Source organism: Notamacropus eugenii, chromosome 1 (genome assembly GCF_028372415.1).
Source record: "Notamacropus eugenii isolate mMacEug1 chromosome 1, mMacEug1.pri_v2, whole genome shotgun sequence".
Lineage (NCBI taxonomy): Eukaryota > Metazoa > Chordata > Mammalia > Diprotodontia > Macropodidae > Notamacropus > Notamacropus eugenii.
In genome coordinates this window covers 299,774,706-299,802,135 of record NC_092872.1, presented here as the reverse complement: position 1 = coordinate 299,802,135, position 27,430 = coordinate 299,774,706, and the positions used below count along the sequence as shown (strand labels likewise).

General features: G+C 36.3%; 2 long non-coding RNA genes across 2 annotated transcripts in view; one reads left to right on the top strand and one right to left on the bottom strand.

Moving 5' to 3' along the window:
- Positions 1-8,806, bottom strand: part of LOC140517772 (uncharacterized) — a 42,198-nt gene extending 33,392 nt beyond the window's left edge. The window contains exon 1 of the long non-coding RNA XR_011971747.1: positions 8,404-8,806. This is a non-coding gene — a long non-coding RNA (uncharacterized lncRNA). The remainder of the gene's footprint in view (positions 1-8,403) is intronic.
- A 94-nt stretch (positions 8,807-8,900) lies between these two features.
- The window catches only part of LOC140525333 (uncharacterized), a 96,596-nt gene continuing 78,066 nt past the window's right edge, over positions 8,901-27,430 (top strand). The window contains exon 1 of the long non-coding RNA XR_011974003.1: positions 8,901-8,985. This is a non-coding gene — a long non-coding RNA (uncharacterized lncRNA). The remainder of the gene's footprint in view (positions 8,986-27,430) is intronic.

Here is a 27,430-nt window from a genome sequence, read left to right as displayed (position 1 = left end):
AAAAATAATCTTGCGTTTCGCTTGTTCTCTAATTCCACATCACCTACCATAATGAATTTAAATGAATTAGGATCATAAAATTTGGGGTCAGAAATCCCCTTGGAAATCATTGGTTTAGATTAAATTAGAGACATTCCTTTAAGAGTTTCTCCTTACGAAATGGCTCAACCCAGTCTACACTTTATTCATTCTTGCTCACTGAAAGATCAGTTCATTCCAACTTTCTGATGAGGATGGAAATGTATTTTGTTATGAAATATGAAACATATGCTATGAAATATGGAACATGTTCCAAACCTTTCCATTGACTCAGTTTCCAGTACTGTGCATGTCCCTTAACTCTGAGCTGTCATATTTCTGTAACATAAAAATAATGGCACATGACAGGCCACCTCCCCACCTTCAGCTGAGAGTTAATAAGATAATGATTGTAAAGCTCTTTAAGCTCATCAAAAGAAAGGTGACAGGTAGTATAAAAATTATGCAACTAATCATAGTCAAAGTACATGCTGAAAATAGACCTGTGGAGTGATGAAATGATGCCTTAGGGAGAAGAGCTAATGCTTATTTGCCCTGCAGGGCCTGGCTTTCTTTTTTTTTACCTGTAATTTCCTTTTGTTTGAATTGACTTCAGAAATCGTGAAAGGTGTTTAGATCAGTTCTGGAAGGGAGGAAAAACGGGTAATATAGGATAAAGGTGAGATCACACAACCAAAATTCAGGTTAACTCCAGTTAGCAGAGGTGCTACTACAGCAACCCTTTGCACCAAAAGAGGAATGGAGAAACAGCTCTGTAAACTTGACTATCTGTGTTCTGAATAAGGAGAATAGGTTTGCGTAATTGTATAACAGGATGATAATTACTTGAGTATTCAGATTGAGTAGAGAATGAAGGTTGATCAGGTTCGCTTGCTGTGGCAATGCATATAGTCATTTTGTGTGTACATTGCCCCCTAAAGGTAGAGCTTACATAGGCTTAAGATGTGACAAAAGAACTTTAACCCCCATGCTGTGTAATAGGGGCACATGTGAGAAAAGGATTATCTTTCCCATGAAGCTCCAGGTCTCAAAGATGGGCTTTAGAGAAGTTCCCAACATTCCACTTGCCACAAGACTATGGGTCTATGGCAGAGTGAAGATCATGAAACATGGACTGATGATAAAAGGCAAGGAAAAAGAAGCAGTGTCAGAATCTTGAAAGCAGAGTAGAAGATTTAGAACAGCTGATGTAGGGAATGCAATTAACTAGTGAAGAATAAATGAACTGCCTTGCTGTAGCAAAGGCCCAGATGATATTAGGTAATGTCCATTTGTAGTGGAATCAGTTGTCATTGTAGTATGACGTCCTCTAGCATGCTTCAGCCACATCCATGAGTAAATGCAGAGGAGAGAGAGGGTGGGAGTAGTCCAGGTTTGGATTTTATATTATAGTGCAGCAATCATCAAAACTATTTAGTACTGACAAAAAAACCAGAAAAGTAGATCGGGTGAACAAAGTAGACAAGGGAGAGAGAATCTGACACAAATGAACTCAATAATTCGATGTCCAATCAACCTGAGAACATAGTTTACTTAGGAAAGAATGCGCTTTTTTGGTAAGAATTTCTGAGAATCCCAGAAAAGTCTGGCAAAAATTAAATTTAGACCAACATTTTAAACCATACACACAAGATCAAAATGAACCTGAAAAATAAAAATCATAACATAAAAAACTTAGGAGAGAATCAGATAAGGTACTTTTTACAACCATAGCTAGGGGGAGAATTATTAATAAACAAGAGACGAGGTAATCACAGATAATAAAATAGATTCATTTTGAATATATGAAGTTGAAATGCCTTTGCAAAAACAAAACTGAAGCACCTAGGATTAAAAAAAAAAAGCTAATTGGGAAAAAAATATTTGTGACAAAGATATCTGAAAAGAGCTTGTTAACTCAACATATAGAAAACTAATAGAAATTTATGATGCCAATAGCCATTCTCAGTAGATAAGTAGTCAGAGAATATGAATGTGATTCTCAAAAATTTCAATTAACAATCTTTGAATAGTAATCTATTAACAATTTTTGATTGCTTTAAATCATAAATTAAATAAGAAAACTCTGAGGTTTTACCTCACTTCCAATTAATTGGAAAAGATTACAAAAAAGATGAAAATAGTCATGTTTGAAGCGATTGCAGAAAGAACAACATATATACTGTTGGACTTGTGAACTGGTCCAATCAATCTGGAAAGCAATTAGTCATTGTGCTAGGAAACTGACTAAAATATCCCGTACTCTTTGACTTAGAGATCCTACTGCTGGGTATATACCTCAAGGAGATCAAAAACAGAAAGAAATGTCCCAGATGCATGAAATATTCTTAGTAGAACTTTTTATGCTTATTTCTTAACAAAAATGGAAGCAAAGTAGATTCCCACTACTTGGGAAACAGCTAAATAAGTTGTGGTCCCCGGATGTAAGGGAAGATTACTTTGTTGAAAGAGATGATGACTATGAATATGGGGAAACATGGGACAATGTGTGAAATGATGCAAAATGGGGTAAGTAGAAGCAGGAAAAAAATATACAAAATGACAATAATAGCAACAAAAAATCAAAACTAATTACTGCGAAATTATAATAACCAAATCTGGTTCAAAAGAAGGGATATGAGATTATACTTCCTTCCCTTCTTGGCAGAGTTGGAGGACTATGGGTAAAATCAATGTGTTAGTTTTGTTAGACTGTTTTTCCCTGCTTTTTAAATTTTAAAAAAAATTTTTGTTATAAAGAGTGGGATAATGAGGGATATATTGGAAATGTACATGACATAAAAACAAAATTTTCTGATTAATCTTCTGTCTTTGTAATTTTTTGAATGGAAGAAAACACCAGTTATAATACATTTCCATTTGTGTCCTGATTGTAATTTAGTGTCTTATACATCTGTGTATTTACTCCAGTGTCTGGCACAATGGGAAACACCAGTTTCTAAAAAAGATTTCAAATTGCCCCAGAAAATAAGAGAAAGTAGGAAGATAGGTCAACACCCAACCTGTAGAACCCCTGACAATTACTTCTAATCAAACTAGGTCACATGTTTTTACTCATAAGACTTTCTGCTAAAATTCAAACTTAATCTTAACCTATTGCAAACTTTGCCATTGGAAGGAATGAGTACTGAAATAAGGAGATTTGACCCTAAAGTTGCCTTCTCAATATATTATACATGACTTGTTTGGGGAAGGCATCTTTTAATCAGTCTTAATCTATATCTGTTGTAGATAGTTCTTCCATCCCATACCCATTGAAGGACATCACTGATAGGAACTAGGTATGAGGTGAAGATTATTTGGTACCATCATTCACAGAGATAGGATGTCAGGTTTTAACTATGACATTTTCAGGGGATTGTGGAGCTGAGGATATAGCTATAAGTTATTAGTTGCTAATGATGATATTATCAAAGAAAAGTAGAAATCTAAGAATATGTCATGATGATGGATGAACTGGGATTCAAATGCAAGTCTACTGACTCCAAATCCAGTGTTGCCTGTTGTGTTTTTTTTTAATAAGGGATCCTACCTACTTTGATGGGAATAATAATAATGATATAAAAATAGCAATAGCTGAACTGTATAGTTATAAATGTTTTTAATTGTGTAATATATGATACATTTATAAGCATACACATTTACAAGTAAATAACACAACTGAAAGGGACCAAAAGACCTATGAATGAATGAAAGAATGAACAAAAAAAAAAAGGGTTTAAGTGCTTATTTTGTGCCACACACTGTGCTAGCCTCTGGTGATACAAATATGAAAGTGAGATAGACTCTCACCTTAAGATGAATAAGGTCTACTTCCTCCCTTTTCATTTTGAGTGGCAGAGAATTCATTTCTCATTTGAGTGTAAGTTCCTTGAGTTCAGGAACTGTTTTTTGCCTTTATCTTCTCAGCACTTAGTACAATAGCTTACACATAGTAAGTCCTTAATAAATGCTTGTTAACTAAGGGGCTATAAGAAAACAGGCACAGTAATGTATTGTCTCCCTTAAAAGAAAAATAGTTTTCTAAATGAGGGAAATAATGATCCCATTGTACTATGATCTGGTCAGAAAACATCTACAGTATTGTTTTCAGTGCTGGGCACCATATTTGAAGAGGGATACTGATAAACTTGAGTACAGCCAGAGGAGGGCAAATATGATAGCATGGAGACCAGAGACAATGACATATGAAAATCAATTAAAGGAAATAGAGATGTTTAGCCTGACAAAGAGAAGACATAGAAGAGAATACAATAATTGCCTTCAAATATTTGAAGGTCTGCCACACAGAGGAGACATTAGACTTCTTCTCAGCCTCAGAGATCCTAGAATAACACAGCATTCAATTCCCCAAGCAAAAAGCACCAAGACTTAAGAGTATACAAAATAGGACCAAACCCAGCCCAGATATTTCATTCATTCATTCACAAGTGCATAAAGCCTAATGTCAGGAAGTAAGGCTGAAAGAATGAACAAATGAACAAGCAAAAAACTATCCCATCACAAAAAGCTATTAAGATGATAGGGACACTCAAGGTTCAAATCCAAAAGAGGGTGACTCCAAACATCTACAATTAAAATTTAAAAAAAAAAACACATCTTGGGCACATGTTCAACTAGAATTCCTGGAACAGATAAAGCAAACTTTTTTTTTTAAGGAATTTAAAAAGGTGTTTTTATATATGTTTTTATAGAGGGAAAAATGGAAAAGAACTAAAAGTGATTAAAGGAAAAATTAGAGGAAAATTGAAAACTATGGAGGAATGAATTAGGAAGAAGATTGGCATAAGAGGTATGAGCACCAGACTCCTTGAAAATGGGCCAAAAGAAGTTAACAACTCCATGAGGTAACAAGAAATATAAAAAAAAAAAGTCAAAAGATTAAGATATTTCATATCAAAATGATTTACCAGGAAAACTGAATGAGGAAAGACAATTAGGAATCATTGGACTATCTGAACACTATAACCAAAACAAAAAAAAAAAAATGCCGAGGCATCATATTTCTAGAAATCATAAGGGGAAACAGATCTTTTAGTACCAGATAGAAAAGTTAAAATAGAAACTACTGGTATCCTGAAAGAAATACTAAAATAAAAACTCCCAGGAATGTTTTAGCCAAAATCCAGAACCTCAAAGTTAGAGAAGAAATATTGCAAGTAGCCATTAAAACAAATTCAAGTACTGAGGAGCCACCATCACTACCACACATGGTTTAACTGCCATTATTTTATAAAGGGGCAGAGAATTTGGAATACTGTATTCCAGAAGGCAAAGCATATAAGCTTACAATCAAGAATAACTTATTCAGATACACTGAGTAAAATCTATAGGAGGAAAAAATATAGTTTTAATGAGATAAAAAATTTCCAAACATTCTGATGAAAAGACCAAAGCTGTATAGAAACTTTAAAATGCAAACACAGAAGTTAAAAGAAACATAAAACAGATAAATATGAGTGAGCAGGCAAAAGGGATGAAACAAGGATGAATTGTTTATATTTTAATATTAAATTCTAATAATTATATTCTAATGTCTAACACATGTCCTGAGCGTTATCATCAACAGGCATCATAAACTGAATCTAATAATAAGTCAAATGGCATAGGAATCATTTTGTTATGCTTCTATTATCTTAAAAGAAGAAAGAAGATAGGAAAAGAGATAAGCTGAGAGTGGGGAGATGGGAGATGAAAGGTGGGGAAAATTATCTCATATAGTTGGGGTACACAAATAGAAACTATGCAGACAAGAAGAAAGTGTAGGGAGAGGGACATTTAAACACCACTTTCATCTGAACTGGTTGAAGGAGGGTAGAATATACATAAAAATACCTAGATGCAGAAACATATTTGACTTAAAAGAAAACTAAGACAGAAAGGGGAGAAGAGAGGGTAGGTCAAGAGAAGGATTAGTCCTAAGCAAAACATATTCTAACCATGGAGGTTAAATCATGAAGAAGGGTTTTAAAGGAAAGAATGAATAAGAACATGTGATTAGGTAGAGGAATGAGAAGGGGAGTACAAACAGATTAAATCAAAACTAGAGGCTAGTGGTGAGCTCATTTCTCTCTCAGTGACCACTTCTTTACAAAAAGAGGAGAGGGAAACTTGAACCATGATTTAGAGGACTTATGATGAAATATGTCATCCACCTCCTGACAGACAGGTGTTGGTCTCAGTTTGCAAATTGAGACACATTTTTTTATTTGTTTACTGTGGGGAATTTTTTGCTTAAATTTGCACATTTGTTATAGAGATTTTTGTTTTGTTTTTTTTTCTTTTCATATGATGGGGGAAGTGGGATACAAGTTGGATTTTTGTCAATTGGAAAAATAAAATTATCTTTAAAAAGAGGGTGTAGATTGAATGTAAACAATAGTAGTAGAAAAACAGTTAACTGCGAAAATATTTGTTTCTCTGATAAAGAAATCATTTCCAAGTTATATAGGGAACTAAATCAAATTTATGAGACTAAAAGTAATTCCCCCAATTGATAAGCCAAATCCCATATCTCAAAGGATGTGAATAGGCAATTTTCAAAGGAAGAAATCCAAGACATCAACAAACATATGAAAAAAATGATCCAGGTCATTATTAATTAGAGAAATTCCAGTTAAAGGAAGGCTGCATTTCCAACTCATAGACAGGAAACTGACAAATGTTGGAAGGGCTGTAGGAAAATGGACATCCTAACATACTTTTGGAAGCACTGTGAAATGGTTTGACTATTCTGGGAAGCAATTTGCAGCTATGCCCCGCAAATTATTAAACTGTATATGTTTTCACACAGTCATACCATTACTAGAATTACAGCACAAAGAGATAAAAGGACCCATAAGTACAAACAAGTTATAGCAGCTGTTTTTGTAGTGACAAAGAACTGAGAATCAAGGAGGTTCTATCAGTTATGGAATAGCTGAATAGACAATACTATATGAATAGGATGGAACACCATTACACCATTAGAACTCTGATCAAGGCAATGACTAGTCATGATTCCAGAAGATCAGTGATGAAGAATACCACCCATCTCTAGACAGAGAGTCGATGGACTACAGATGCACAAGGAGGCTTATGTTTTTGGGTGTGCCACTGCATGAATTGAGGTTTTTTGGCTCTGCATATTTCCTATATGAGTTTTTTTTTCTTCTTTTCCAGTTAGGAGAAAAAATATATGCTTGTTAATTGAAAACAGAACAATAAATTATAAAAATAAGTACAAGGTGGGAGGGGGGCCTATGGTTAGATAGCAATTTGTCTAGAGGCAAAAAAATATAGGAGTGTTAATAGACTGTAAGCTCAATATGAAGCAACAATATGACATGACTGACAAAAATTCGGATTCCAGTATAAGGAAACGATCATCCCTATATACTCTGCTCAGGTCAGACAACATCTAGAATGTTGAATTCCACATGCTACAGTTAAGGAAGGATGTTAATTTTTAAAAAGCATATAGAGGAGGACAACAAAGATGTGAAGGGTCTTGGTTCCATGTAGTATAAGAATGACATTAAGAAAACACAAGATAAGAGAAAACTCAAGGAGACATGATAGCTGTTCAAGTACTCAAATGGTTGTTTTGGGTAAATAAGATTTCTTTTTGGCACCAGTTATGAACTAAAAAATGGTTGGAAAGTATAAAAAGATCATTTTAGACTTGATGTCAGAAAAAAAAATTCCTCATATAAGGAATGTGTGTGTGTGTGTGTATGTGTGTGCATGTGTGTGTTTTCTGCCCATGTAGGTTATACCTATGCCCACATAGGTCTATCTAAATATAGTTCACTGGGAAGTACGAATAGATATCTAGTATGAATAGATAACCTGCCCATCTCTCTCCAAGGGAGACTTTAATTCCTGCCAAGAGTTGGGTTAAACACTGATGACATGGTTCTGGAGCGCTCTGCTCCCCAGAGAGAGAATACTGGGCTAGAATTATATTTCTCTGCCTTTTAAATTTGCTAGTCTAGGGGAAACTATTTTTAGTTTCGAACTGCTTTTCTTAGTTTTTATACCTTAAAAGGGAAGGACTCCCCTAAGCTGTATCTGAAGGTTTGGTTCCTTTCCCATCCAATGCTAAGGAAGTAACTCAAGACCATCCCCAACAGGAAATCACTGATGTGCCCATTTAAACAAATTGAGAAAACTCAGAGGAGTTGGACACGTTAGAATGGACAAGTCCTTACACAGAGTGAATGAATTTCCTTTGAGGCTGAGATGAGGGACAGACAGAGGCAGAGACAGAGACAGAGACAGAGACACAGACACAGACACAGACACAGACACAGACACAGACACAGACACAGACACAGTCCCCCTCCCCCAAAAGGAGTGAGAAGGGTGGAAATGAGTACATACCCGAGGCACCAGCAACGCTACCGTCAGTTTTGTCCCTAAGTCTTCTTCTTGCTCCAGGAACCTTCCCCTAAAGACAGCGTGGAAACGTGCGTGTCTTCTCCTGCGTCTGGAACCCAGACAAAGAAAACTCCGCCCCTCTTCGCAGGCAAAAGGCGTCAAATGGTCGGCGTCTTCACCAAACAGACATCCTCAAACTTGAACTCTGGGTTAAACTAACAATGAGAACTTCCACAAAGGTTAACGGAATTCATTTAAAAGGCAGGGGGGTCCTCCTCACTGGCGATCTTCAAGTGGAGTTGAACACTTCTCAGGTGGAACACATTCTTTTCCTTGTCATAGAATTAAACTCGCGGCCAGTCAGAGGACTTCAGGGGGCCGTAGGGTTGCCACGGCGCATGCTCCTGTTTGACACGTGACCCGCGGCAACCAACCATCGGAGTCTGTCTTTAGGCTAACCTGTCACGTGACCCGCAGTAACCAATTATCATCAGTTTGGTCTCTAGTCTAACATCAAAACTGGAAGAAGTTTACAAGTCGTGCGGGGCTTATACAGAATGTGGTTCTTTTTCAGCGGCGATAGAGGTATCCGTTGGTCTGTGGTTATTTTTATTCTCTTTGAACTTTCCCTTTTATTGAGATATAACGAAGATTAATTAACAAGTAACTTGACAATGATGTTACTCCTTACTGTATATTTCTGTTTGCCTTTGGCCAGGTCAAGCCACTCTTCCTGATTTTTGCAGGATTTTTAGATTTAGAATTCCACCTTTTTAGTACAATTCAGGGCAGTCTTTTTTTTTTTTTAAGTTGTATCCAACTCTTCGTGACTCCATTTGGGATTTTCTTGGCAAAGATACTGGAGTGGTTTGCCATTTCCTTTTCGAGCTCATTTTACAGATGAGGAAACTGAGGCAAGCAGGGTAAAGTGACTTGTCCAGGGTCACATAGCTTGTAAGTGTATGAGGCCAGATTTTAATTCAGGAAGATGAATTTTCCTGACTTAAAGCCTGGCACTCCATCCACTGTGTCACCTAACTGTAATTCAACACACATTTAACTTAGGTATACTCAAATGTTCATTGAAAAGTAAATTATTTAGTGCTTCCTATAAATGAGCTCTGTACTAAATAGTGCAAGGGATGCGAAAATGATTATCAGTCGTGGATCTTTCCTTTAAAAAGCTTATAGACTAGTTGAATGAATGAGACGTACAGAAATTATTACCATGTATTCTGAGGTCCAGAGCTTTCCAAAGACTCTGGGCTCACACAGATAGGATCCAGTCCTGGTGGTTTGACACTCAAAGGCTCTTTTTCTCTCTTTGGTTCATGCCCTCACTCCAAAGGGTTGCTTTGGGAAAATCTATAACTTAAATTTATGTATAGCTCAGGCTTTACCAAATATAGCTTACCCACTCCTCCACAAGTATTCAATGTATATAGTAAGAATCTCAAGTATAGATTCTGGTGAACAATTTGAACTATGCCTAAAGGGCTATAAAACTCTACATACCTTTTTACCCAGCAATAGTATTGCTAGGTTTATATCCCAATGAGATTTTTTTTTTTAGAAAGGGAAAAGGACCTACTTATCAAAAAAATATATATATACATATAGCAGCTTTTTTTTTATAGTGATGAAGAATTGGAAATGAAGAGGATGCCCATCAATTGGGAAGTAGTGAACAAATTGTGGCATGTGATTGTAATGAAATATTATTGTTCTGTGAGAAATGAAAAGCAGGATGATTCCGGAAAAACCTGGAAAGAGTTGCATGAACTGATACAAAGTGAAGTGAACAGAGACTTTGTGCACAGTAACACCAGTATTGTTTGATGAAGAATTGTGAATAATTTAGTTATTCTAGGCAATACAATGATGCAAGACAACCCCAAAAAACTCAAGATGAAAAATGCCAACTGCACCCAGAGAAAGACTAAGTTGTCTGAATGCAGACTGAAGTCTATGATCTTTTCCTTTCTTTCTTTCTTCCTTCCTTTCTTTCTCCCTTCTTCCTTTCTTCCATTCTTTCTTTTTATCTTTGAGTCTTCTTGCACAAAATAACTAATATGGAAATGTTTTGCATGATTACTACACATGTAAACCTGTATCTGATTGCTTGCCATTCGGGAAGGGGGAAAGAAAGAAAAGGGAGGGATAGAATTTGGAACTCAAAACTAAAAAAAAAAAAAAAGTTAAAAAATTATTTTTGTAATTGGCAGAAAATAGAATATCATTAAAAAAATAAAAAAGTAGGACCAATCAAAGAGAAAAAAAGCCCCAGATATAGAACCACAGCAAAATATGTGCAAAGAACCCATAGGGGCCTATGAACAAATTCAGAAACATAAAACACTAAGTCCATTAGATTCCCAATAGATGTAAAAAGATTTTGGGAAACTGCTGAACAAACACTCCCCATTCACCTCAGATCTACATAGCATGAGCAATTCACAAAAAGAAAAGGGTTGACAGATTTCTGTCATCCTGTCCTGTCCCCTACCCCCAAACACAGCTTGGCTTTAATCCTCATTTAGGGCAGTTCTCTGTGGATGGTCCCCTTCTCACTTAAGAAGCACATTGCCAAGGAAATCTCCAAGGTGGTCTATAAGAACTCTTGGTGACTCTTGCACTGGCAAGGCAAGTCCATTCTCAGGACCATTAGATTCTGACCTGTGCTTAGATAAAGAAATTAGAGAAAATAAAGTAGAATGAAGTTAGAGATCCAGGAACCCTTCTAAAAAGAGTCTGAACCTTTGGCTTTCAATTGTCAGTCATCTTGGAGGTAGCTCAAGTCACTGGAGACCAATCAGAGGGGTTCCCTATGACCTTTCAGCAAGAGGCTAAACTATCTGACTTCTTCCATAGGAAATAACCTTCCAAAATAGATCTGTGGCCTGTAATCTCATCAAATTAATCAGGGAGACAAAATTATTCAGAAGCTTCTTGGGTCATATCCATTACAGCTATAAAAGATTAATATAATAAATGTCATAAGTGAGGTAAGGAAACTCAGAGCAAGGAGAATTTGCTTAATATAAATACAAACTCATATGTGGATATACCACAGGAAGAAGGATATATTGGTGCATTACAATGAATAGAGTAGAAGGGAATTCTATATACTCTGACAAGAGGTACCAGATATGCTTGGAGTTGATTAAAGTAAGCTAGGCTCTAGAAAGAACTAATACATAACAAAGAAATGGGTATACATACAAGAATACTGCTTTCTGTAAAGAGCAATACTCAGTTGGTAAAACGCAAATGATTGGTCTAGTGGGATTAACTTAGTAAAATATGAAGACTCTGGAAATTTGATTGTGCAGACTTGTGTCATGAAGAGGGAAACCTAGGTCTATTTGACCTAAAACATGAAAGGTGTTGGTGACTAGAGGAAAAAACAGGAGAAACCATAAGAACTTCAGGTGCACAAGATCCTGAGTTCTTGAAGTCTATGCACAATCTCTGATAAATCCTGTCATGCTGGAAAGGCTTAAAGTATGCACATATATATTTATATATATTTGATTTGTCACCTGAGGACCTACCTAGCTAAGAGATTTACCAACAAAAGGTTGACCAGTAGGTGATTAATTTTTTTTTGGAGGGGAGGGGGGCTATAACACTTTATTAACTTATCTGTGAAGGCATTTAAAATTTGACGTTTGAGTCAAAGGCAGAGAGGTGTAGTGTAGGATTGCCTTGAAACCAGGAATACTTAGGTTAGAATTTTGTCTCTCCTGGTCTGGGCTATGTGACTCTACCCAAGACATTTAACTTGTCAGTGTGCTAGGCAACTCTCTGAGAGTAGAATTTACCGAGGAGGTACCAATTTACATTGCTAGAGAGAATTTTCTTATTTTGGATTTCACTATATCAGTGAAATCGGAGGTCTAATCTTTATACTGACTATGGCAGCAAAAAAGAGTACATATGCTAAGGTCACAAGTCTTCTGAAGTATCAAAGTTTCATCATAATTTGAATAATATTGTGTTCTTATTGTATACATGGCATCGTGCTCAGTTCTATATTTAGTGCAGTCGACCTGAAGGACATTAAATTTGTTTACTTGAACCCAAAAATTTCTGGCCTCTACTAGAGGCCAGGAAAGAGAGAGGAATCATCTGTGCTAATTTTATATTTACTAATATCCAAGGGCTGAAAGAAGGTTTTTGAACTTCTAATGGAATCAGATTGCAACACCTGTTGTAATACCACTGCACTTTATTGGCATTAGGATGAAATGGAGTAATTAAAAGATAGGGATGATGGTTTTTTTCCAATAGAAAAAGATAAATGATGAGCCAGAGTCCAATTCCTGTTGAATTCATTATTGGGTGTACAATGAATAAACTAAACTAAACTTTAGAAATGTTTAGTTTTTTAAAAAGTAAGATGAGATAATCCTAAATTTCAGTATCAACTTGGTTCTGTCATCTAGCTCAGTCCAAGGTAGAGCAAAGAAAACACTGCAACAAAAGTGGTTAGTGGAGTCCCTTAACACTCTCCTCTTGGAATGATGAGTGAAAGAGAATGGTGGAAAGAAAATACCTAAGCACACTTTTGTGTTATTGTGGATTTTTTTGCAGTTTCTTGAACTTTCTCTTATTATAAAAAGTCAAAGATTACAGGAGGGCCACTAATAAGAAATATAATTTGTGTCAAAAATAATTTACAAAGTGGCCATACTTGTTTTTTGTAAGGACCAATATGGATTTGAAGGGCAGGACCTTTTCCTCACCTTCCCTTTAATTACAAGAAGAGGTATGCCAGACATCAAACTTCAAAACAAATGGATCTTGGATTATGAAAGTTACAGTATTGCCTTCTTAGTTTTATCTTTGATTTGTATTCATAAAGTATGTGCTATCCCTAGTTTACCTAGCAAATTCTTCCTAAGATATTTTTACCTTTCAAAAAAGGAAGGATGGAAATAAACATTTATAAAATACCTGCTTTGTGACAGGCATGATCAAATTGATGCAGGCTGGAAGGTAGGGTGTGAGGTAACAGGAACTCCAAGACTGGAATTCCCTGCATAGGCCATCTGGAGAAGAATTCACAGATGCAAACATTGTTGAGGTCAAGATAAAGATTTATTACACTTTTCAGCTGTTAAGAGTTCTTAGGAAACCCTGCAACCTTGAAGGGATACAGGGAAAGTTTTTATAGGATATTCTATAGTAAAACATGTGCCAAAAATGCTAGTTAGATGATTCAGGGTGGGATTAGGGAGTGTTTAGTTCTTAAAGGAACAAGCGCTTTTGGTATCTAGTGCACAGGCATTTTACCCAGAGTTCATTGGGAAATAGCCCAAAGCGGGGGCTACATGGAGGTGTGGTTTTAGGCCTGAAAGGTCACTAAGTCAACTAACAGGGCTGACTAAGGAATACCAGGCTGGTCTCATCAATATCTTGTAAGACAAGTATGATATGTATGTATGTCTAGGATACATATGATTGGTCAGTGAGTAGTAAATGTCATTATGACCCAGTACACAGCCTTTCAGCCAGTACACAGCTGGTTCAGGCTAATAAATCTATAGGTGCAGCTATCTATTGTGTCAGGAAAAGACATAAAGTTTTGCTAGGTAGGCAGTATCCTTGGGCTGGAAAGAAACTACCTGGGACAGTGTTTTGAGGCTAGGGAGAAGTGTGATTTTTAAATAGAAATGTGATTTTAGAACTGGGGCCCAAGTACATGCACTCAAAGGACCCCATCAAAATGAGATAATATTTGTCACAAATTTTATCTCATTTGATTCTCACAATAACCCTGGGAGATAGGTGCTGTCATTATCTCCATTTTATAATTGAGGAAACTGAGGAAGACAGAGATCAAATGACTTTGCCCAGGGTCATACAACTGCTAAATGTCTGATGAATTCAAATGTTCCTTAATTCAGGCTCAGAGCTCTGTCTACAGTGTAGAACTAATCAATTAAAAACTTAATTTAAAGAGTAAAGTTGAAAAGTAGGATGGTAAAATAGAAAAGTAATGGGTCTGAAATCAAAAACCCTGTGTTAACTTCTGAGTCCTAATAGTGACTCTATATCTAGGATTTTTCAACCTCTCTGAACCTCAATTTCTGTATCTGTAAAATTGGCAATAACTGCTTCACAATGTTATTGTTGGGCTCAAATGAGATAATGTAAACATGTTTAACATATGTAAATTGCATTTGTAAAGTACATGTTGTAAACTGTAAAGTAGTATATGAGTATAAATCCAAATATACAAATCATTTTGAGGTGTAGATGCTGCCTCCATTGAAGCAAAGCATAATCTCTTGTTATCTGATCATCCTGTACAACTCTTGTCCATGTCCTCTTATAAGATTGCACAAGAAATCTACCCAAATTCCTGAGGACCATTATTGCTTTCTCTTGACATTGAAAGGTGATATCAAAGCTCTCTCTTTTTTTTCTCTCTCTCTCATTCTTTTCCTATTATACATATCTTTGATAACTCACTTTTTTTCTTCAAAATTTTTCTTCAAAACGAATCAATCAAGGGCCGCTAGGTGGTGTAGTGAATAGAGCACTGGCCCTGGAGTCAGGAGTACCTGAGTTCAAATCTGGCCTCAAACACTTATTAGCTATGTGACCTTGGGCAAACCTATTAACCCCAATTGCTTTGCCTTCCCCTGCTCCAAAAAAAAAATAACCAATCAGTCATTTAACAAGCACTTATTGACCCTATACATCATTTTAGGTGCTAAGAGTGCAAAGATAAAAATGAAAATCTTTGTTCTCAAAGATCTTACAAACTATTAAAGTTCATTTATCAGAGAAATTTGTAGTCATTAAAGAAACTTTGTAATTTATCATTTAAATCCTTGATTCTTGATCTTTTATATCTCATGACCCCTTTAAACCCTTAAAAATTATTGAGGACCCCCAAAATGTTTTGTGGAATATGATATTGGCATAATAGAAATTAAAGTGTCCAAGTATTATCATTAAAATAGTTTTTCCTTCACAAATTCCATAAAAAGGGTCTTGGAGAACCTCAGGGGTTTCTGGGGCACACTTTGAGAACTTCTGACATAGCTAATAGACATTCTTTGTGTAAATGATTATTCTTTTCATTTTCTTTTGTTTTTAACATAACCATTTACTTTTCTGATTCCTATTGGGAATAATTAATTTAAAGAGTCACCTAGGACAGAGATTCTTAACATTTTTTTTGCATTATGATCCCTTTTTGTAGTCAGATGAAATGTATAGACTTCTCAGAATAGTGTTTTTAAATACTTAGAATATGCAGAATTACAAAGGAAACTGGTTGTGCTGAAATACAATTTTTGTTGTTGTTCAGTTACATTTGACTCTTCATGACCCCTTTTGAGGTTTTCTTGGCAGTGATAGTTGGATGGTTTGCCATTTCCTTCTCCGGTTCATTTTACAGATGAGAAAACTGAGACAAACTTGTATCTCTATAAGTGACTTGCTCAGGATCACACAGCAGTAAGTATCTAAGGGTGGATTTGAACTCAGGTCTTCCTGACTCCAAGCCTGGTGCTCTATCCACTGCAACACCTAGCTACCTGTACAATTATGAAACCATTAAAAAACAGATTCACCAAACCAAGTTAAGAATTCCTGACCTAAAAGAATCCACATAGAACTTGGTTATGCTGTATAAGTAAATTGTTTAATTTTTTAAATGGAAATAATTGGAGATTTCAGGACGCTTCCATTTATTTTTAACTTGCTCCTTTTTTGTCATAGAAATAATTTTATCAGTGGGGAACTACATTAAAAAAAATGTATTACCATCTGCTTTGCTCCTGAATCTTAAGGACCATGAGACCTTACCATCTGACTTGAAAGTAAAGTTTTCCATATGTGTTGTCTTTATCATTAGAATATAAGCTCCTTGAGAACAGGGACAGTCCTGCTTGTCTATTTGGATCTCCAGTACTTAGCATAGTCCTTTATATATAATAAGTACTTAATAAATGGGGGCCTGTTCCAGTCATCCTGATCTATACCTTGCCACTGGACCCAGATGGCTCCAGAGGAGCGCTCTTTGCACAACCTCCTTCACTTAAATCCAGTTCACTTATAAGTCATGGCATCATCTTTCTGATGTCATGGTCCTCTTTGAGAACAAAGGACAAATAACAACAACTTAATAAATGCTTATTTTATTCATTAATTTATTCACGTGGTTCTATAAAGAGAAAAAAAAGTAGAAACCTCTTAACCATGCCTCTTCTAGGTCTAGCCTTAGGTATCTCCAGTAGGCATTTGATCCTTTGCCCTTTGACCCAAGGTATTGTCTTCAATTTAAAATCAACAGGGAAATTGAACATGTACTACTGACCTAGAGCTAGGCACTGTGTAGCATAAAGGAAGCTACAAAAGTTTGTGATCAAGTTAAGATCATAATAAATATGATAAGATATTGGATCACACAACAATAAAAGAAATATCAAAAAATAGATTAAGATATTGCAAGGGCAAAGCCAACATGACAGAGTACAAGCAAAAATCCACCTGAACTCTCCTAATATTTCCCTCCAAAAAACTTTAAAATAAAACCTCAAACAAATTTTGGAATGGCAGGGCTCACAAAAGGTAAGAGAAAGATATTTTTTCCAGCCTAAGACAATTTAGGAGGTCAGCAGGAGAGGTCTGTGATACCAAGGTAGGGGCTGGCTCCGAGCACAGACCACCATAGCACCAGCAATGGGCATTGAAGGCACCTGCAGCAGTAGCAGCAACAACAGCATCTTTTGGGAGCTCTTTGCCCTGAGACAGAAAAGGGATCTGAAAACTGTTCAGAAAGAGATTACAGGGGAGCTTTTTCTGGTACCAGTTGGCAGCTCTATTGCCTATAGGAAGGTTTGGGTCACAGTTCAAGGTTGCAGAGGAGCACTTGTGGTCAGTTACAAAGGAACCAGGGCCCTGGTAGCAGTTCTAAGGGAAAGAGGAGCAAAAGTGCCTGTGGCTACAGAAGAGCAGGGGACCTGGTTAAAATTCTAGGATCAGAAAGAGCTCTAGTGCTTATGGCTTCAGAGGACCAGAGGCCCTTCCTAGGAAAAGACCAGATCACAGATCAGGAGAACAGTGACCACACCTCTCACCATATCTCACCACTGTGGAAGTACTGAAAACTTGCAGACCCCTAGAACTAGCTCTGAAAAGAACAGAACTAAAAAAACTGAAACTTGGCACAGTGCCTCCCCACCCTAACATGAATAGAGCCCAACTTTAGCATCAGTTCAAAGTCAAGAAATAGACTGGATAATGAGAAAACAACCAAAAAAGAATTTGAACATAAAAAGCTACAACAGTAATAGGAACCACCAAGGCATAAACTTAAAACAATAAAGTACAAGAAGCTACAAAGAAAGCCTCAAATAAAAATCCTAATTGGACCTAAGTCTAAAAAGAATTCCTAGAAGAGTTTTTATTTTTTTTCCTTAAAGAAATAAGACTGTTCCCTGGTTGATAAATGGTCAAAGGATACGAACAGGCAGTTTTCAGAGGAAGAAATTAAAGATGTCTGTAGTCATATGAAAAAATGTTCTAAATCACTATTGATTAGAGAGATGCAAATCAAAACAACTCTGAGGCACCACATCACACCTATCAGATTGGCTAACATGACAGAACAAGAAGATGATGTGTTGGAGAGAATGTGGGAGAGTTGGAACACTAATTCATTGTTGGTGGAGCTGTGAGCTGATCCAACCATTCTGGAGAGCAATTTGAAACTATGCCCAAAGGGCAACAAAAATATGCATACTCTTTGACTCAGCAATACCTCTTCTAGGACTGTTTCCCCAAGAGACCATAAAAATGGGAAAGGGTCCCACACATACAAAAATATTTATAGCAGCTCTCTTTGTGGTGGCCAAAAACTGGAAATCAAGGGGATGCCCATCAATTGGGGAGTGGCTGAATAAATTATGGTATGTGAATGTAATGGAATACTATTGCTCTATAAGAAATGATGAACAGGAAGACTTCAGAGAGGTCTGAAAAGACTTATATGATATGATGCTGAGCAAAAGGAGCAGAACCAGGAGAATTTTGTGCACAGCAACAACCACAGTGTGCAAGAGATTTTTCTGGTAGACTTGGAACTTCATTACAATGCAAGTACTTAAAAAAATTACCAATGGTCTTTTAAGGCAAAATGCCTTCCACACCCAGAGAAAAAACTATGGAATTCAATCGCAGGATGTAGCAGATCATTTTCTTTTGTATTATGTTTTGGTTTGTTATATGATTTCTCCCATTCATTTTAATTCTTCTATACAATATGACTGTTGTGAAAATGTGTTTAATAGGAATGTATATATAGAACCTATATAAAATTGTATGCCATCTCAGGGAGGGAGGGAGGGAGGGAGAAAAAGGGGGAGGGAGGGGAAGAATCTAAGTTATATGGTAATGATTGTACAACACTGAAAATAAATAAAATTTAAAAAAAAATTATGGTCAGACAGCTGTACCTGTCTGTTGTCAGGCAGAGGAAGCCATGTCTGTTGATTTTTAATTTCTCTGTATTTTTTTCAATGTTCAGGGTGTTGATTCCCCTGAACTAGGTGAATGAGATATGTGCTTGGTAAAAGAATTGATACATGTGCTTGATTAAAGTGATTGTTAACCCCTCAAAAATAAAAAATAAAAAAAAAAGAAAGAAGACTGATAGAGGAAAAATTGGGAAAAGAATGAGAGTGATACAAGAAAATTATGAAAAGATAATCAACAACTTGTTAAAAGAAGCACAAAAAATACTAAGGAAAATAATACCTTAAAAAAATAGAATTGGCCTAACACTAAGAGAGTCTCAAAAATTCACTGAAGGAAAGAACTCCTTAAAAAACAAAATAGGCCAAATGGTAAAAGATGTAGAAAACTTAATGAATAAAATAATTTCCTAAAAGTTAGAATAGGGAAAGTGGATAGTAGTGACTTCAGGAGACATCAAAAACAGTAAAACAGTCAAAAGAATGAAAAAAATAGAAGAAAATGTGAAATATTTAATTTTTAAAAATGACCAATTTGCAAAATATTTCAAGGAGAGATAATTTAAGAATCATTGGACTACCTGAAAGCTATGATTAAAAAATAGAGCATAGATATCATATTTCAAGAAATTAGAAAGGAAAATTGCATTGATATCTTAGATCCAGAGGGTAAAATGGAAATTTAAAGCATCTACCAGTCACTTCCTTTCAGACATACCAAAATGAAAACTCCCAGGAAAGTTAAAGCCAAATTGCAGAGCTCCCAGGTCAAGGAGAAAATATTGTAAGCAGACAGAAAGAAACAACTCAAATGTCATAGAGCCACAGTCAGGATCATACAAGATGTAGCAACCTCCATGTTAAAGGAATGGAGGACTTGGAATATGATATTCCAGAAGGCAAAGGAGCCAAGATTACAAGCAAGAATAACTTACTCAGCAAAACTGAGTTTACACTTTCAGGTGGGTGTTGGGGGTGGGGAAGAGGAATGGATACTTAATGAAATAGAGAACTTTCAAGCATTCCTGATGAAAAGAGCAGAGCTGAATAGAAAGTCTAACATTCAAATACAAGACTTGAGAGAAGCAAAAAAGATTAACGCAGAAGAGCAATCATAAGAGGCTGAATAAAATTATACTGTTTATGTTCCTACATGGCAAGATGATTCATGTAACTCCTAAGAATAGTATCATTATTAGGGCAGTTAGAAGCAGTCAACATAGAGGGCATGAGTGTGAGTGAATTATAGGGGGGATTAAGAGGTGAGAAAGAGGGATGCACTTGGAAAAGAGGAAAGGGAGACGTAGAATGGGGAAATTTTTCTTACATAAGAGTCACACAAGGAAGAGTTTTTATAATGGAGAGAGAAATGGAAGGTTGGCAGGCCAAATTTGAACCTCACTCTCTTCAGAATTGATTCAAAGAAGGAAGAATATAGATATTCACACTCAATTGGGAATAGAAATCTCTACTACCCAAGAGGAAAATAGGAAGGAAAGGAGATAAGACTGGATCAAGGGAAACAGTGGTCAGAGGCAAAACAGACTTTGAAGAGAGACAAGATGAAAGAGAAGGATGAACAGAAGAAAAAAGGATGGAGGCAAATACAGTTAGTAATCATAACTGTGAATGTGAATGGGATAAGCTCACTGATAAAACAGAAGCATATAGCAGAATAGACTAGAAAGCAGAAACCAACAATATGTTGTTTACAAGACTCACACAGAGTTAAAATAAAGGACTAAAGCAGAATCTAATATGCTTTAGCTGAAGTTAAAAAGGCAAGGGGTAATAATCATGATCTCAGATAAGCAAAAACAGATCAAAGTAAAAGACATAATTAGAAAAACTACATTTTGCAAAAGGTAACACAGATGATGAAGAAATACCAGAGGGTTTTACAAGTTTCTCTGACAGAGACCTCATTTCTCAAATATTAGGAGAACTGAGTCAAATAAAAAAAAATAGTCTCCAGTTGATAAATGATCAAATGATATGAACAGGTACCTTTCAGAAGAAAAAAAATAAAAGCTATTTATAGTCCGATGAAAAAAAAATGCTCTAAATCACTATTGATTAGAGAAATACCCATGAAAACAGCACGAAGGTACCAACTCATTCCAGTCTAGGATCATCTCTCCTTTACCAATACTTGGATCAGCTTGCGATCTATAGCTTTCACTGGATCTTGCCTCTAATACATACTGACTGTCTGATCATAGACAAATCACTTTCTCAGTACTCCTAGAAATTTTGCAAAGCTGATGAAGATCCACATTGCAGATCCAGAAAGCCAATATAGATTCCTCCCTAAGAGTTAGTTCCCTGTACCAAAGAAATCACAGGTCTGATTCAAAAGCCAATAAATAAACCAGAATATAAGAACTATGCAAGGTGCTGTTACAGAACCAAATAAAACCCTCCCTGCCTTTAAGGAATGCAGATTCTTTCTGAGGAAACTATATATGCATAAATGTAAAATAACTTCAAGGTGGTTTCTGACAGACCAGTGGAAGGAGTGGCATTAAAGGAAAACACTGAGGGGGTGAGAGTGGGAGTGGCATTTGCAGATGATGGAATCAGGAAAGGTTTCATGTAGAAGTTGTCACTTAAGCTTATCTTTGAAAGAAGTTAAGGATTGTAAGAAGGAGAGATGAGGAGAGAATGGCTTATAGTCATGGGGAGCAACTTGAGCAAAGGCACAGAAAGGGAAGATGAAACGTAGGGTCAGGAACAGCCAAGTAGATTGGTTTGTCTGGACCATACGGTTCATGAAGAGGAATAGTGTCTAAGTCTAGAAAGGTTGCCTTGAGACAGATTATAAAGAGCTCTAAACAAACTGGAAATCTTGTATTTTATCCCAAAAGCAATAGGTATCCATTAAAGCATTAGGAGAAGGAAAGTGACAAAGACAGACTTGTGCAGCTATGTGGAGGGAAAAGAGACATGAGTCAGGGTGACTAAATAGGAAGCAATCCAATTAAATCTATCTGGAACTAGTTGAATGGATAGACTCAAAAAGTAGTTTAATGGTTCAGTGTCAACTTAAAAGTACATCGTCAATGCTGCTGAGGTCTATACTGGCCCTGTAATGTTTCACATTTTTATCCATGACTTGGATAAAAGTATGGATGGCCTGTTTGTCAAATTTGCAGATGACACAAAACTGGGAAGGATATCTAACACAAGATAACAGAATCAGGATACTAGAAAATTTTAACAGGCTGGGAGTGGGGGGGGGGGGAGGGGCAGGGGGAGCACATTGAGTTGAATCTAACGAAATAATGTCCAGTAGGAATAAATGTAAAATTTTACATATGGTTTCAAAAGATCAGCTTCACAGGTGCAGGATGGGAAAGACATGGTTCAACAGCAGTGTGTCTAAAAAGAGATTTGAGGACTTAAGTATATTACAGCCTCAATATAAATCAGCAATGTGATGTGACAGCCAAAAAAGCTCATTTAGTGATCCCAGGTTTCCTTAAGGGAGGCATAGGTTCCAGAAATGAGAGGGTGATAGTCCCTCTGTATACTGTTCTATAAAAACCACATCTGCAATATGATGTTCATTTCTGAGTGTCACAGTTTGAGAAAGATAATGATAAAATATTGATAAAATTGATAAAAGGATATTGATACTCTTCACATCCAGGGTAAGGTAAGCAAAATGGTAAAGAATAAAAAATTCAAAGAGTCTAAGGATCAGCTAAAGGAACTGAAGGTGATTAACCTGGGGAAGGAAAGACTGATGAAGTACCTGATAGCTGTGGTCAAGTATTAGAAGGCTGTCATATTGAAAGTTATTCCTTTTAGCCTCCAAGAGCCAAAACCAAAGGCTAGAACCAAAAAGTTAATTTAGGCTTGAGGTCAGGGAAATAATTCAAAAATTGAAGTATCTATTTACACACACTTAATTCCTTGCTTAACATGAGAGGCAATGTTGTATAGAAGAAAGAGAGCTAACTTTGAAATCCAGAAGACGACTTCAAGTTCTACTCCTGGTAAGCTGGGCAAGGCACTTAGTATCTTAATGCCCCAGGAAATTCACTAAGACTCATTAAGTTGCAGAAAAGGTGTTGATCAGTAGAGGGATTCTTTTCATCTACCACTAAACAAATGAAATTACATGTCTTGTCCCTGCACCCTATATAAATAGATTATATATATATATATATAATATATATAGATAAATAGACAGGGTGTTTGTGTGTGTGTGTGTGTGTGTGTGAGAGAGAGAGGGAGAAGAGAGAGAGAGAGAGAGAGAGAGAGAGAACCTATCTATAAAGATATACATGCACACATACATGTACATATTTTTTGTTTGTTGAATCATTTTCAGTTGTATCTAACTCTCCATGGCCCCACTTGAGCTTTTCTTGGCAAAGATGCTGGAGTGGTTTGCTGTTTCCTAGCTCATTTTACAGATGAGGGATTGAGGCAAACAGGGTTAAATAAAGTACTTGCCCAGGGTCACACAGTAAGTGTCTAAGCCTGGATTTGTACTCAGATCCTCCTGATTCCAGGGCTGGGTGCTCTATCCACTATAACACCTAGCTGCCGCGTGTGCGCGCACACACACACACATAGTACAGAGTGATTTCAGGAGATTCAGATCAGCACCCAGGACAGCACTAATAATTGAGGAAATTAGAAAAGCCTCAGGCATCTAAAAGTATGTGGCATTTGAGCTGAGCTTATTAACCATGTGACTGGCAATGCACACTTTCTCTCAGACTCAGTTTCATCTATAAAATGAGGGCACTGGACTAGATGAATTCCAAAGTCTCATCCAACTCTAAATCCGATGACCCTATGATATCCATTGTATTTCTTTTTAGACAGCTTGCTCACATTCACACTTGGGCTGTTGAGAAACAGGAGGTATGTGCTTACATCCCTTAAGTACAGTAAACACATCTTGCCTTGACATGTGTATACACAAGAAGAGTTCCACCTCTTCTACACATGTCTCCGAAATGTTCTGTGGTATCTAAATTTCCCTGAAGATAAAAACCTAAAATCCTCATTTGCACAAGGCCTCATATTTGTTCTAACAGGGCACTAGATAACTAGCAGAACTGAGGATGCTTATCCTGGAGAAATGAAGTCTTGTGGTGCTGAGACAGTTATCTTCAAGTATTTTAAATGTCATATATAAGGGAGATTACTTGTTCTGCTTATCTTCAGTGAGTAGAAGCAGGAGCAATGGATAAAAGTTGCAGAGAGGCAGATTTAGATTCTGTATAAAGATAAATTTCCTAACAATTAGGCCTATCCCAAAGTGAAATGGGCTACCTCAGAAGGTAGTGGCTTCCCCTTCACTAGAGGTGGTCAAATGAAAGATGAGTAACATAGATGTCTTTTATCAGGAATGTTATAAGGGGAGGTTTGAACCAGAAGACTTTTGAAGAACTTTCCAAGAAGGGTCTGGAATTTCAGGTTGCTTTTTTTAAAATCTCCCAGTGATTACTATCCAAATCATGTTTCTCCTTCATTGATAAACTTCTAGAAATGGTCCATACTTGCTGTATGCTCTTCTTTATCAAACACTTACTCTTTCGTCCCCTCCAAATGTCCTCTCACCCCCACCACCCAACGGAAACTGGACTCTTTGAGGTCACCAGGGACCACTTAATAACCAAATGCGTTGGTTTTTTCTCAATCTTCATCCTCCTTGGTGTTTCTGTAGTTCTGAAAGCTATGAACTGCCCCTCCTTCTGGAGACTTCTTTTTCTCTTGGCTCTTTTTTCATTGTTCTTTCTCAATTCTCTGCCTGTCTGACCATTCCTTTTTTCTTTGTTTGTCTTGTGCTTACTCCCAAAATTTAGTTGTTGGAAATATTATTTGCTCTCATGGCTTCAATGATTACATCTATGCAAATGATGCCTAAATGTATGTATAGGATACATTAATATATGCATAATTCATAATACATTCATAATACACAAATATATAATCCCTTATATATGCATACATATATACATTCATATTCCCATTTCCCTTTGTCTTCTCTCTTCATTTTCCCCTTGCCCCTGCCTTATTTCCAATTATTTTTTAATGTATATATTTAAATAGTACATTTGCTTGATTTAGTGTTATTTTTCATAAATACCTGTGAAATAAACACCTGTGATCAACTCTGCCCATATGTTGCCAGGGATCCCTTTGTTTGAGGCAAGAGGGAGTCCAGGAGAGAAGGATTTTTCCTAGTACCAAACCCCTAGGGTTCTGCTCTTTTATGTGGGGGCATAAATATGAGCCATTTCATAACTACTCATGTAAGGACAGAATTACCATGAATGCGGGCAATATTTTATAAATCTGCCTTATAGATTTGAACCAAGGTTCTGTTGATATACATACGTACAAATACATGTACATGTACATATACGTATACAAATATATGTATACACACACACAAAATCTCTACCTCAATCCATCCTCCATAAAGCTACCAAAGTAAACCCCAGTGACTATTTATTATATCCAGGATCAATTATAATGTCTTCAACATTTAAAGCTCTTCACAACCTGACCTCTTCCTATCTATCCATCGTAATTACATTCTGGGCACTCACTGCATTCTGTAATATAACCTACTTGCTGTTCTAACATTTTACTTTCCATCTCTTACATGTTTGCTATCTCTGACAATATGGCTTTTTATAGATTATGATGATATACATGTATTCAGTAAATACACACTAAAATACACACAAAATGATCATATTCAGTGTTAACTTGAATATTCATAAACTAACAGTGCTTGAGTTCAGAATGGAGAATTGAATAACTTCAGTCAATGAATCAGCCAATAAGCATTTATTTATCACCTACTGTATACCAGGTCTAGTTCTAAGCACTGGGAATACAAAGAAAAGCAAAAGTTCTCAAGAAACTCATACTCTAATTGAAGAGACAATATGGAAACAACTATGCACAATAAATTTTAGATAATCAGTAGATAGAAGGGAGCAACATTAAAGGGAATCAGGAAAGGCTTCTCATAGAAAGGATTTTAATTGGAACTTAAAGGAAGCCAGGAGGTAGAGATTAGGAGGGAGACAATTCCAGGCAGAAAGGGCCTCTGGTGCAAATGTCTGGAGTCTTGAGCTAGAACATTTTTGTAAGTTCTTTTGTATTATTTATATTTTAAAATCCTAATCATAGCAGGACATTCAAAGCATTACAGCACCACCTGGTTAAGCTTTCATTAGTGTTTCAATGATCGCCTTTACTCACAAGAAGTCTATCCATAACTTTGCAAGGGCACAAGACTATACACTTTTAGCCTCAAGCAAAAAACAAGAAATTTTACAATGATTGTTGAGGGGGGGAAATATTCATAAAATTTTGAGGATCAACACAATCATTTTGAATTCTGTCATTACTACATCTAAATAAAAGGAAAAGCACTCAATCTTTTTCAGTGAACTGCCCCATCAAATGGGTAAATATATGAAGTTTTAACATACTTCTAGTGCTAATATACTGATAAATAGATTAGAATATTATGGCTCCTTTGGGGGATATTCTCCTATCGTGCAAGTGAGTCCTGAATTTAGAAAGACATTACATAACAGCTTCTATGAGTTCTTATCAAGTGAGAAATTCTCCATTTAAGTGGTCCCTGGTGCTTTACATGATAGAGTATGACTATCTCTACATCCTATTTAATTTTTCTTTCACTGACCTGAATTAGACCAGACCAGCTGAGGGAGTTAGTCACCATTCTCCCTCCTGCTCCTCTGCTTTTCCCAACACAAATTCAAATGACATACAAATTCACTCCTACCAAGTTCTTAGGATTAACCGAACTAAATAAACCATGAATTCTTGGTGGAAGTATGTTCATTTTAGTGAGTTGTCCTTTTTCAAAGTATTGTATATTTTCCCAGTCTTCAAGTTAGTCCTTATCCCAGAACTCTACAGACATTAGTAGGACCTGATACAATAGACCATGAATCATCGACTTTAGTTATGAATGCACTTGTTTTTTTGGTTCAAAGATGTGGACAAATTACAAGTGCTCTAGTTACTTAAGTCAACTCGATAGATTAGGAATTGGAGTATTCTCCAGGATTTTTTAACCTGAGGCCCATGAACTTGTTTTTTAAAATATTTCTTTAACTGTATTTCAATATGATTACTTTGTTTTGTAATCCTATATATTTATTTTGTTCATTTAAAAATAATATTCTGAGGAGCATTCAACTGGGAAGGACAGCTTTAATTTCTGAAACTTTTTCGTACTCATCTCAAGGCAAAAAGACAAAATTTGGGTACACGTTTCCATTTTGTGACATTGTATGCTACCTCCCTCAATTTTTCACCACATTACCAAAAGAGTCAAAGACATAAAAGGGTTAAGAATACCCTGGTTTACAATGAGAGCAATGCCTCTCAAGACAAGACTAGGTAGATCAGACTCACAAGGTGGCACTTCCAGCGCACCCAAAATTTAGACGGGGAAAACACGATAGTAAATAGTATTGATTATGTTCCCTTGATGTGTGTTCACATTATGCTCAAAT